Source organism: Onychomys torridus, chromosome X (assembly GCF_903995425.1).
Source record: "Onychomys torridus chromosome X, mOncTor1.1, whole genome shotgun sequence".
In the NCBI taxonomy this organism is placed as follows: Eukaryota; Metazoa; Chordata; class Mammalia; order Rodentia; family Cricetidae; genus Onychomys; species Onychomys torridus.
In genome coordinates, this window is record NC_050466.1 from 27676812 (window position 1) to 27689384 (window position 12573).

Sequence of the window (12573 nt, forward strand, 5' to 3'; positions counted from 1 at the left end):
ACTAATTAAGAAAATGTGTAACATGAATCTTAAAACGTCTTATTAATGAAAACAAACCCAAAGCCAGATATTGGGGTGAACGCTGAAAGATTTGAGAAACAGAACCAGCCACAGCTAACCTCATCTCGCCAGTTCCTCAGGTGATCCTGTTTCCTCAAACTGGAAGCCCCTGTTTCCTCATCTGAATGAATCTCAGCTGAACTGCTGATAAATGCCTAAAAGCTTAACAGACTCTAGTTCTTGGTCTTGATGCCTTATATACCTTTCTGCTTCCTGCCATCACTTCCTGGGATAAAAGGCATGTGTCACCATGGCTGGCTGTTTCCAGTGTGGCTTTGAACTCACAGAGATCTGGATGGATCTCTGCCTCCCGAATGCTAGGATTAAAGGTGTGTGTGCCACCATTTTTTGTCCTCTCTATATAGTGACTGTTCTGTTCTCTGACCCCAGGTAAGTTTATTAAGGTGCACAATATATTGGGGAACACAGTATCACCACAAAAATGCCTTACAGCCTGTTTTTTTTTAATAATTTTTATTTAAAAAAATTTATTTCCTTTTACATACCAACCCTTTTTCCCCCTCCCTACTCTTCTCCTGCTCCCCCCTCCCTACCCCATGCCACTTCCTTCCCCTCCTCATAGAGGGTAAGGCCTCCCTTGAGTAGTCAACACAGGCTGGCATACCAAGTTGGGGCTGGATCTAGCCCCTCATCAAGGCTGAGTAAGGCATTGCACCATAGGAATTGAGCTCTAAAAAGCTGGTTCCTGGCCGGGCGGTGGTGGCACACGCCTATAATCCCAGCACTTGTGAGGCAGAGGCAGACAGATCTTTGTGAGATCAAGGCCAGCCTTGTCTACAGAGAGAGATCTAGGAAAGGTGCAAAGCTACACAGAGAAATCCTGCCTCAAAATTAAAAATTAAAATTAAAAATTTTAAATTAAAAAAAAAAAGCTGGTTCCTGTACCTGGGGTAAGTCTAACAGGGATCAGAATCATGATGGGAAAAAAAAACAAAACAGAAATAGCTGACCCAAGCTAGTGGGAGCTCATGGACTCTGGACTGACAGCTGGGAAGTTTATAGCCTGGTCTTATGGAGGTATTTTCTCAACTAAGCTTACTTCCTTTCAGATAATTCTAGTTTGTGTGTCAAGATGACAAAAGAGTAGCCAGCACAGACATGTTTCCTCAGGTAAGATTTTCTTCTCCTAGAGAGTTCTAGCTTACTGTCAAAAAGAACAAGAAACAAAAAACAACAACAACAAAACCAACCAACACAGCCAATAAATCGGGAAATCTTTATTATAATAGGCACAAAATTTTAAGTGTATGTTTGTCTCTTTGTCTCTCTATGTATGTGTGTTGCTATTTGCACATGAGTTATAGTGTCTATGAAGGCTAGAAGAGGGTTTTGAATTACCCTGGAATTATAGGCATTTGTGAGCTTCCCTACATGAATGCAGAGAATTGAACTCTGATCCTCTAGGAGAACAGCAAGCAACGTTAACTGTTGAGCTATCTCTCCAACTCTGATATAGGGTATTTCCAAGTTGTCATAAGAGAATAGAACTGGACATCACATAGTTGAAAGTATTTATTAGGGGCAAGTAAAACAATCCCATGTTTATAGGCCTCCTAATTTATAGTTTAACATGCCAGGTACATTTCTCTGCATATTTTCTTTAACAGATTGCTCTCAAGCAGAAGAAACCAGGTACTACACCTTGGCTAAACTCCCATTGCCTGAAAAATTAAACTGCAATATAGGAAGCCTTGATGAATATAGAAAGATAAAAATAAATAATAGACACATAAGTGAAAAGATGAAAGCTGAGACACACATACAGAAGAAAGTACAGCTGAGTTCAAAATGTTGAACAATTTTCCCAAATTAAAAATGATTAGATAATTTAGACATAGAGGGGTGTTCACAAGTGTGTGTGTGTGTGTGTGTGTGTGTGTGTGTGTGTGTGTGTGTGTGTGTGTGTAGAGAATGGAGGAGATATTTAAAATCTGAAAAGCATTAAAATCTGATTGGTAGAAGGTAGAAGAAAAGGAGGAGTGTGAAAATATGATCAACAAAGCCTTCGAAGCCACCAGCCCCATAACATTATCTGTTTGAAATATTCATGTCATTATCCAGGCCTGACTTTCAGCCAAAGTTGGATTCCAATCTTCCAATAGGAATCAAACTAAAGATCTTCCTGCTCCACTTGCCACAGGGCCATTTGTCTTTTTCACTTTAAGTCAATAGCTCAAAGCTATGTCGGATGCCCACCCAGACTAAGCCAGCCAGAGTCACATCAGCAGAGTTTGGCATTGACCTTTTCATATTCTGTATTTGACTGCCTGAACCATCAGTGGTTTTTTTTTTTCCTCTCTGTTTACAACTTCACTAAACTGTAAAGAGGGGACCGTCAGTCAAAATATCAAGCACAGAAAGGTCACATGGACAGCTTACTATTTGCCAATGATTTTTAATCATTCACTCTGGAATACACCCGAGACCCCACAGTTAATTCTGTTTGTTATTGACAGAAAGAATATCACCTAGCCTTTATTTCTAGTATGAAATGAAAAGACAGAAACCAGAAAAAAATAATCCTTCTACACTTTATGGACTGAGGATGATTCAATACATTTTAAGTTTTTATTATTGCGCCTTTTAAATATACAGCAATGTGTTGGTTATTACTGGAACACAAGAGACAAAACTCATACCCCTTACTTGTGACACAGTGAGTAGTAAAACAAAGCAGACCCACATACCTTACATGTTCTCAAGCTGTTCACATCCTATAGATAGTAAGTGAAATAAAATATATTTAATATATTGGCTAAAAGATAATACTGCCTTATATTGGAATACTAGTATCCTCCAAAAGGTGGCTTTCTCTATCTCAACACTGATTATAGTTGGTGGCAAATAATTGCTGTGTGGGTTATCTTGTACCTGTATTCCTATACATCATAGAATATTTCATAGCATCAATAAATTATAGTAGTTCCTCTCCAACTACTACTACAACAACAAAACACTTCAGATGTAGTTAAATGTCCCCTGTGAGGCAAAATTACCTGAATTAAAAAATCTACTGTAAAAATATATAACCAATTTATAAATTGTTGATACATTACTTGTAAAAACTTGTCATGAGAAAAAAAAACTGTATCTGCCACAATTTGAATTTTTATGTGTGTGTGTGTGTGTGTGTGTGTGTGTGTGTGTGTGTGTAAGTTGGTTAAAGTGTAGAAAGACTATAATAGTGATTCTTAATTCTGGCAGCAACTTATAATTACTGAAAGAACTCTTTAGAAAGTCTAGAGGTAAGACTTTGGGCTCTTACAGTTTAAATTCCTGTTGTGGTTCTGTTTTTACTCACATATGACTGATAACCACTCAAATGCTCCATTAAATACAAATGACACGACCTCATCTATAGTTTCTGAACCAGCAGATCTAGAGTGGAACTAGGTAATTTAAGTTATGCATTTTAACAAGTTTATATGTCATGCCTATGATACTGATCCAAAGAGAACTTTGAGGTCTACTGTTCTACTAGAATGATGGGTCTCAAATTATTGGCAGTGCTCTTTCCTTCTCAACTGGATAATTAGATTGTAGGAAAGTGAAAATTTTTAATTTTGATTTCATACAGTATATTTTATCATGTTTTTCCCCTTCCTTATCTTCTCCAAGATCCTTTCACCCTCACTACTCACCCAATGACCAAACTTCATGTTCCTCTTTGATCAAAAAATAACACACCATTTCAAAACCTAGAAACACAACACACACATACACAAAACAAACAAAGAAAACATGAGTCTGTGTTGTATTGGCCAACAACTCATGAGTATGCAGTATGACATAGACTATGGCTGGTATACTCAGTGTCATTCCACTAGGAAAAATTATTTTCCCTCTATCAACAAGTTATTAATTGATAATAACCTCTTGGCTAAGGAGGGTGCTTTGTGTTCATTACCTCTTCTCCATGAAGGTATTTTGTCTGGATTGAACTTGTGAAAATCTTAGGCATGCTGTCACAAACCCGTTGGGTGCAAATGAATATCTGTCTGCTCTATCTAGAAGAAATCATTTCCTTGAAGTTTTCACCATCTCTGCCTCTTCACAATCTTTTCACCTCCTCTTCCACAAAGATCTGTGAGACTTGAGGTATCTAATTTAGGAATCTCATTTAAGGATATGTGCTCCAAAAATCTTTGCACATTGTTTAGTAGTGGGTGAATTTTAATCTTGTATTCTTGAGTTGTATTTGAGTATTTTTTGATATACATTCAGTGATTTCAAATTTCCAAAATTAGATGTGAATGATGATTCAGGCCTCTAATTCCAGCATTCAGAGGGCTGAGTCCAGAGGCTTGATGAAAATTAGAGTGAGCTTAGGCCATATAGCAAGTGCCAGGCTTGCCTGAGCTATTACAGAAAGACTCTCAAAAGAAAGTTTTCCATAACTGACAAGTACACTGGCTATATTTGAGGCACCTATTGTACATCTTCCTTCAAATCTTTCTTTTTGTTCATTCACAAAGAGATATGGACTATTCGATAGCAGTTTGTTAATCACTGACTAGCTTTAAAAAGTAATTTTACTACCTAAATCTAATCCCTAAACAATACCGTGTGTGTGTATGTGTGTTTTTGATACATTAATTGTATTTGCCTATACTATAGTATTTCAAGATAAATACTATAACCTTTTTTAGCTATGGTTATGTATGTGGTCTTTGATAAACTCATTTTCATGTATTTTATGAAATTCCAAATATACATATACAAGGTATTTATTATTTATATCCACATGATTTCTGGATTTCTCTTTATAAACAATGCTTCTGTGAATATTCATGTATATGAAAATGTTTTGTGTTATTTTGTGTGGAAGCTGTACCAATTCATACTCTCAATAGAGCTGATAAGAATTCTCACCATACTATGAATTCCTCCAGTGTGGACAAATTTGTATTTTCTTTCATTTTGATTGTTGTGTAGTAAGGCATTTGTGTGATTCTACTCTGCATTTCCATAACAAGGGACAGCTGCCAAAGTAACTAATTGTATAAGTCAGTTAGAAATGTATAATATCATAGAGGTAGCTATTTAAGGTCCCTGGAAAACTCCTTTGCATACAGTTCACAAGTAGTAATAAATGGCAAGGGAATGGATCATATATTTGCTGACCAAGGACTTAATGAATTCAACTGTATAAAAGTCATCCTGATTTTAGGCCTATAATTGATTCCTTTAAAGTATTTCATATTAACTGGGATTCTCATAAAAGAAGAAACTTGAATTTAGCCTGTCATATTTTCCTATCCTAAACTCACACAAGAGACCAAGGGAAGTTTAAAGAATCTTCCCCAAACACATGGTAGGATTTTCACAAAGACACAGTCAACAATTAAGAGTTGAAGTCAATTTGTATCTACTCAACCTTCATATTCTAGTGAAGAAAGTAGAAGATGAAGAGGTAGAAGTGACTTATTCAATGGCCTGTAGCAAGTTTATTGATGACTGAAATACAAGGCAAGTCCATTTTCCGTTTTGTGTACCAACCCATCCAATGAAAAATGGCACATGAATGATTATGACACAGGCAGGGAAAAAGATGGAAGAGAGGCCTGAGGCAAAAGATGAGAGGCAGAAGTGATCAGGCCAAGAAGGTCATGCCTTTAGTGTGTTTTTGTCATCACTGAGGGATGATCTCCATCTTACCATGCATGCCAGAGACCATCAACTGGCAGGCTAGACTGGCCAATGCAAGATAGTGCTTTCAAATGGGGGCATTTCTCAGCTATAGAGTAGGCTGCCAGCCACCTTAACATGGGTTTCAGAAGTCACCGTTCTAAAGCAGGCACCATTGAACTTGCTGAAAACATCTCAGCCAGATTATCATGCTCTTAATTAGCCGTGCATGATGACAATTAAGGATAGCATAAAAGCCAATGGAAATAATGCAACTCTCATTACAAATTTCTCATTTCTTATATTGAGTCTGTCTACTGGTTGAGTTCCCATTAATGCAAACTGGGGCCTATTATTTAAGACATTTCAGTAGAGTACAGGGTTATCTTTCCCTTTGGCATTTATTGTACCTAGCATAAAGGTTAAAAACAATTATGTTCACTGGATTATTTAATATATTATGAGATTCGAGCAAAATCATTTGTTTGTCTTCTTCTCCTTATCAAAGCTGGTGAAGGAGGGACTTTTTAAGGAGCTTGAGAAAAATATTAAGGAAATCCTGCTTTCCTTATACTCAGAAAGATAAACTAGGAAGTAGAGATGCTTATTAAAAACCACAGTTGAGACTTATCATTCATCATTTGCATACTGCTGCTACTGCACATGCTTTAGGCCAGCTCCCATTGTCTGAAAGAGTCATATCAGCATAGTTAGGAAGGCACAAACATATGAGCAAGAAGGCACCAGAGTGGGAATTAGGGAGACATGTTACAAAAGCCTCATGCTTATAGCAATTTCTTGTAAGACTTTGACAACTCTATATCTTTCAGTTATATGGGCCAAAATCCTTGATTCTTCTCTTTTTCTTATCCCTTGCTAAAACTTCAGCAAACTCTATTAACCATTCTTAAAAACAAATTCCATCTTACCTCTAACACTGATATCAATCTATGGCCGAGAGAATTAGTAATCTGGAAGACTATAATTCCATGGAGAATTTACGAATACCAGATGCCTGGTGGTGGTGGAGCATGCCTCTATTCCCAGCACTCAGGAGGCAGAGCCAGGATCTCTGTGAGTTTAAGGCCAGCCTGGCCTACAGAGAAAGATCCAGGACAGGCACCAAAACTACACAGAGAAACCCTGTCTTGAAAAAAACAAAAAAAATAGAAAGAAAGAAAGAAAGAAAGAAAGAAAGAAAGAAAGAAAGAAAGAAAGAAAGAAAGAAAGAAAGAAAGAATGAATACCAGACCACCAGACACACACCATGCCTTCCCTTATAAAAGACTAAGCACAGTATTAGCTTTCTATGTGGATTCCTTCATAGTATCCCACATGTTGATAGAAAATAATCAAGGGGAGACCTCTACCAAAGACAGTAGCTACAAAAAATACATTATTCCTGACTTTAACTTTAGCTTCTGCAAAGTAAATTCTAATCCCTTAAAACTTCACCTAAGATTTTGACCACTGGATAGCCTAACATTGTTATTTGTAATAGAAGACAGTCAGTGTTTACTCTTCCTTGGGGCATGGTAGAAAACACAGCACAGACATATGTTATTAGGTATACCTCTAGTGAATCTATAAACTGTGTATGTTATGTCCTAAATGTGAAATGATACCCCTCCATATGTATTTGAACATTTGATCTCCAGTAAGTTAAACTACTTTGGCAGGTTGTGGAACCATTGGTTGGAAGGGCATAGCTGGCAGGCATAATTCCTCCAAGCCCATCTCTGCTTTCTGGAGCATCAAGATATGAACAAGTCATGCTAAAAGCTCCAATTGCCAGGGACTGATACTTTTCAGATGCTATGCCATGATTGCCCAGTAATTTCTTCTCCTCTTTATTTGCTATTGTCAGGCATTCTTTCATAACAAACAGAAAAACAACCAATAATTGTTAGTCATATTGAGAGCCAACCACTGAACTCTTGTGAAACACTAGACAACAAGGTTCAGGAAAGCTGTCTGGATTGACAATATTGTGCACATGGTTGCACATCAAAGCTGAAAAGACAAAATCCTTATTTGCAATTTTCTTTGATTCTTTCCCATGCACCCTTTCTTGCAATAATTTTAATTTGTATTATTCCTTGCTATAAATCATCAGCATTAAATGTAATAACTTTTAATGAATTCTTTGAAGGTTTCTAGCACATTATTGAACTTCAGTGTAGTTTTCAGACACCCCCCCATACTTATTGTTGATGGTAGAAATAAGGCTGATCAGTGTTCTCTCAGACTCTGTAGCTCACTGTTCTCTTAGCCAGTGAAAGGGAACAATCTTTTTTTCAGTTCCCATATCTTACCCTTACAATTTCCAGGTTTTATTAATGCATAACTTTGATGTGTTAATCTTCCATATTTTACCAGTGGTAAATTTTTAAATACCATGAGGACCTAGAATCACATCAAAGAAAAAAAGAGTATGCCCTCAAAATCAATTATTGATATTCATGAGGTCTTGATGTTGAGGTCAAAATATTATGGTGATTCTTATTGATGATCACAAAGGGAGATCTTAGGATGTATTCCAGGCACTGTTTGTTCAGGAACATACAATGTAACATGATTAGGTATATAGAACATCCCTCTCTGCCACTTCATCAACCTTTTTCTACTTCTTTTGTTTTTTTCTTTCCCTTCTTCTCCATCCCTTCCCTCTTTTCATCCCTCATCATCATCTTTTCCTTAAAATACATTAGGTAACTTCAAACACTACAGTAGGAGAAGAAAGAGTCAGTTGTTTGCCTAGTCTACACATTTTTAAAGTAGTTACTGTTTGAAATGGTTGTCAATTGTGAATAGCTGAGTAAAGATATATCAACAACTGAATATTATCCAGGCATTAAAATTATATTTGTGGCATTTTCAATGAAATAAATAAGTACAACTTACTATGCAAAAGCAATGTAGAAATGTTATAATACTTCAACTATGTTAGAAAATGCAAATAAAAATGAAGAGTATATAAAATATTACCAGTAATTTTCTCTGCTATTATAGTTATGAATAACTTTCTTTGTTATGTTTTTCTACATCTTCCAAACTTTTAACTAGTGTTATCATTGGAAAGATGTATTTTATAGAAGGAAACTTTACTGATCAGTGCCAGACACTCTTCTCATCTCAGGTGATGCATCTCAGAGCTTAATGTTAGATTATTAGTCATTTGAGTACCTGTTCTTTAAGGTTCAAGGCTATGTTGTCTCTTTCCTGTTGACTATCACTGCATACAATGTCCAGTACAGTGTCTATACTTCCTCAGTGAGTCTAGGCTAAATTGCTATTTCTGTAGTGAGAAGGATAACTTCATTTCAAAACATAGGTTTTCTCTTTCATTCACACTTATGTCCCTCCAAGAAACTCCCTGTTGTTCAGCTGGCCTGAATCAATCTAAGATGGCTAATTTTCAAGCTACATGGTGGAGACTGTTTCATAGTAGAGAGGATAAATATAGTGCTTTTGTCACAAAACTGAGTGTTGGACAAATTCTTTACTCATGATAAAAGCAACACATCTCCCTGGATTGTCCAATTACTTTCTTCTCCACTACTCAATTAACAGCAAGTTAAGCATCATATCTTTAACAGCTTTACTGTCAATCCTGGAGTGTCCTGTGATTTGAAAATACTTTCCATTTACACAAATGCCAAGTCATATTGCTCTGTTTCTAGAAGTGGCTCAAGTAGAACTTTATTTGTTTACTGATATGGGAAGCAAGTCCCAACATTTCTTAGAACCCTTGTGGTTTCTGGCTTAGACAGCACCTTCACACTTACATACAAAGTTGCTTATCTGCAAAGTCCTTTGGTACCCAGAGATATTTTCTGTCTCTCTTTCAGAGTTCTATGCAGCTATTTGACTGAAACAGATGCCACTTTCCATCAATTATATGAATCATTTGACAAACTTTCTAGCAAATATTTTGTGCCTATATGTCACCTGCCCTCTAGAGAAATAACCAAAAGTACAGTCTTTATTTTTGTAGTCTTTTTTTTTTTTTTTTTTGAAGAATACAGGAGTGTTTAGGGATGTAATGAGACATCCGGTTAAACATTCAACTTTCCCTGAAACATTACAGTATAAAGTCAATTGTAGGTACTTTATGGGTAATAAGCCAATAGGAAAAAAAGCAGAGAGCTTCTTGTTCAACCCTCTGAGAGTCTGATAATCTAATTGTGGTTCATGTACATAAATAGAAAAGAAATGCTGAAAGTCTTTCTCAAATAACTACAAATATATACTTAGAGTATATTATAAGGCAATGTGGAAAAATTGACTATGGAACTAATCAGGACACATTTACTAGAGAGAAGACTATATAGGAAAAACTTTAAGAACAAAGGAGATATGGTATAATAGTAGCATATAATTTGGTATGTAGAAATAAATAAATTGAGATTATTATTACCCAGTGTGCTGTAGTAGGGTGGCATAGGTCAAGAAATGGCCCAACGTCAATCAGAACAAGTCTGTTAAGTTTCCAGAACTTGTAGCTGAGCAGCGAGCAAGCTCTGAATAACATTGTATGAGAGTGACAAAGTTCACTCCAGGCTAAAAGAAAGCCTAGTATACCAAAGAATAATCTAAAGATTTGCAGAAAACTATTGCCTGTGTGTAACTGCTAATTCTGAATGGGACTTTGCCTATCTCAATTCATGTACATGTTAACTATGTCTGTTTCCAATGATTCTGACTCTTCACAGGCAAATCTATACTCTGAATATGTGTGCTACTACTACTATTAATGAATTCAACACAACTAGCTCCATTATTAAGAACTTCACATTGGGACTGGAAAGATGACTCAGAAGGTAAAGATATTTGCTGCCAAATACAACGACCTGAGTTCAACCTCCATGGCATGTGGTTGACTGTGGTTGAAGGAGAGAACTGACTCCTGCCAGTTTTCTTCATGTGCCATGGCATAAGGTTTACACACACACACACACACACACACACACACACACACACACACACACGCATTAAAAAATTAACAAATAAAAATTTAAAAAAATAAATAAAAATTTACATATAATATTTTCTTTTCTTTTCTTTTTCTTTTCCTTTTTTTGGAGCTGAGGACCGAACTCAGGGCCTTGTGCTTGCTAGGCAAGTGCTCTAACACTGTGCTAAATCCCAACCCAACACATAATATTTTCATTGACTCTATAACAACACCTTACAGCCCCTTCACTTACCTAAGGTCACAAAACTAAAGTTAGAAAAGAAAGGAATTTGATTCAATTTTTTCTTATATCAAAAACCAGATGATATGAGGGGGAAATGGGGGTAAAGAAATGAGGTCTATAATAGGGGAAGCATAGTGGAGGACAATACAGAAGATGAATGAAGGAGGAGGAATAAATAAAAAGATACATTGTTTTATATTTACCTAAAATTACAAGTGTGTGTGTGTGTGTGTGTGTGTGTGTGTGTGTGTGTGAAGTTACATGACTTGAGGTAATAATGCTCACCCTAAGAACCATAGCCTAACTAACAAAGCCCCCAGTACCAAGCACGAGAAATTTCTTTTCCAATTGTTGGACAGGAGAGTTCATTTGACTCCCAAAACATTATAATACATTGTTGTTGCCCTTGGTTACCTACCAAAGTTTGAAGGTAAGTTCCTATTGCTTAAGAACTTTCTTTCTCCCTAAAGAAAACCACAATTGGTCAAAATTAAGAGATCAACATATTGTAGGGTGCCCAAAACCAACAGGTACATCTACAACACAGCTCCTACACCTAAAGTTCAGGAAACGTTGCAGAAGAGAGGGCAGAGATATTTTAAGAGCAGGAGGATCAAGAAGTCTGCTGTAAGACTGTATCTTCTAGACATGTCAAGGAAGCTACACCCATGAACTATTTGGCTGGCTGCCTAAACAAGACCTGAACAGTGATAACACCCATAGATATTGTGAGGTGCAAGGGGGAAATATCACTGGGTCCCATCCTTAGACAGATAGCTACAGGCAATTAATAACTGCTGAGAGAGGGAAAATTAGTCTTCCCCAGGGATAAGCCCCATAATTGGCTATCCAATGCCAAATGGCCAGCCCTGAAATGTTCAAAACACAAAACTCAGCAGGTTGTATTTATATACTTATGCATGCATGTGTGTATGTGTTTGCAACAAGAATAATGACAGAAAAAAAGGTCATGAATTTCAAAGGGAGTATGGGAGTAACTACAGAGAGAAGAAGGAGTGAAAATATATGTAATATTTTTGGTTGTGAGCCTAGCCTTTAACGGCTGAGCCATCTCTCCAGCCCATGAGCAACCTGGACGTAAGGGGGTTAATGAAGGGCAAGGGTTGAGGGAAAGAGAGCTTAAGGGAGCAAGAGATTCCAGCTGGATCAAGAACAGAGAGGGAGAACAAGGAATAACAGACCATGATAAATGAAGACCACATGGGAATAGGAAGAAGTAAAGTGCTAGAGAGGTCCCCAGAAATCCACAAAAATACCTCCAATGTAGACTACTGGCAATGGTCGAGAGAAAGCCCAAACTGACCTAGTCTGGTGGTCGGATGGCCAAACACCCTAACTGTCGTGCTAGAACTCTCATCCAATGACTGATGGAAGTGGATGCAGAGATCCTTGGCCAGGCCCCAGGTGGAGCTCCAAGAGTTCATTTGGTGAGAAAGAGAAAGAGGAGGGATTGTATGAGCAAGAATTGTTGAGACCAAGATTGGAAAAGCACAGGGACAAATAGCCAAACTAATGGAAACACATGAACTATGAACCAATAGCTGAGGAGCCCCCAGCTGGATCAGGCCCTATGGATAATATGAGACAACTGAATAGCTTGAACTGTTTGGGAGGCTCCCAGGCAGTGGGACCGGGACCTGTC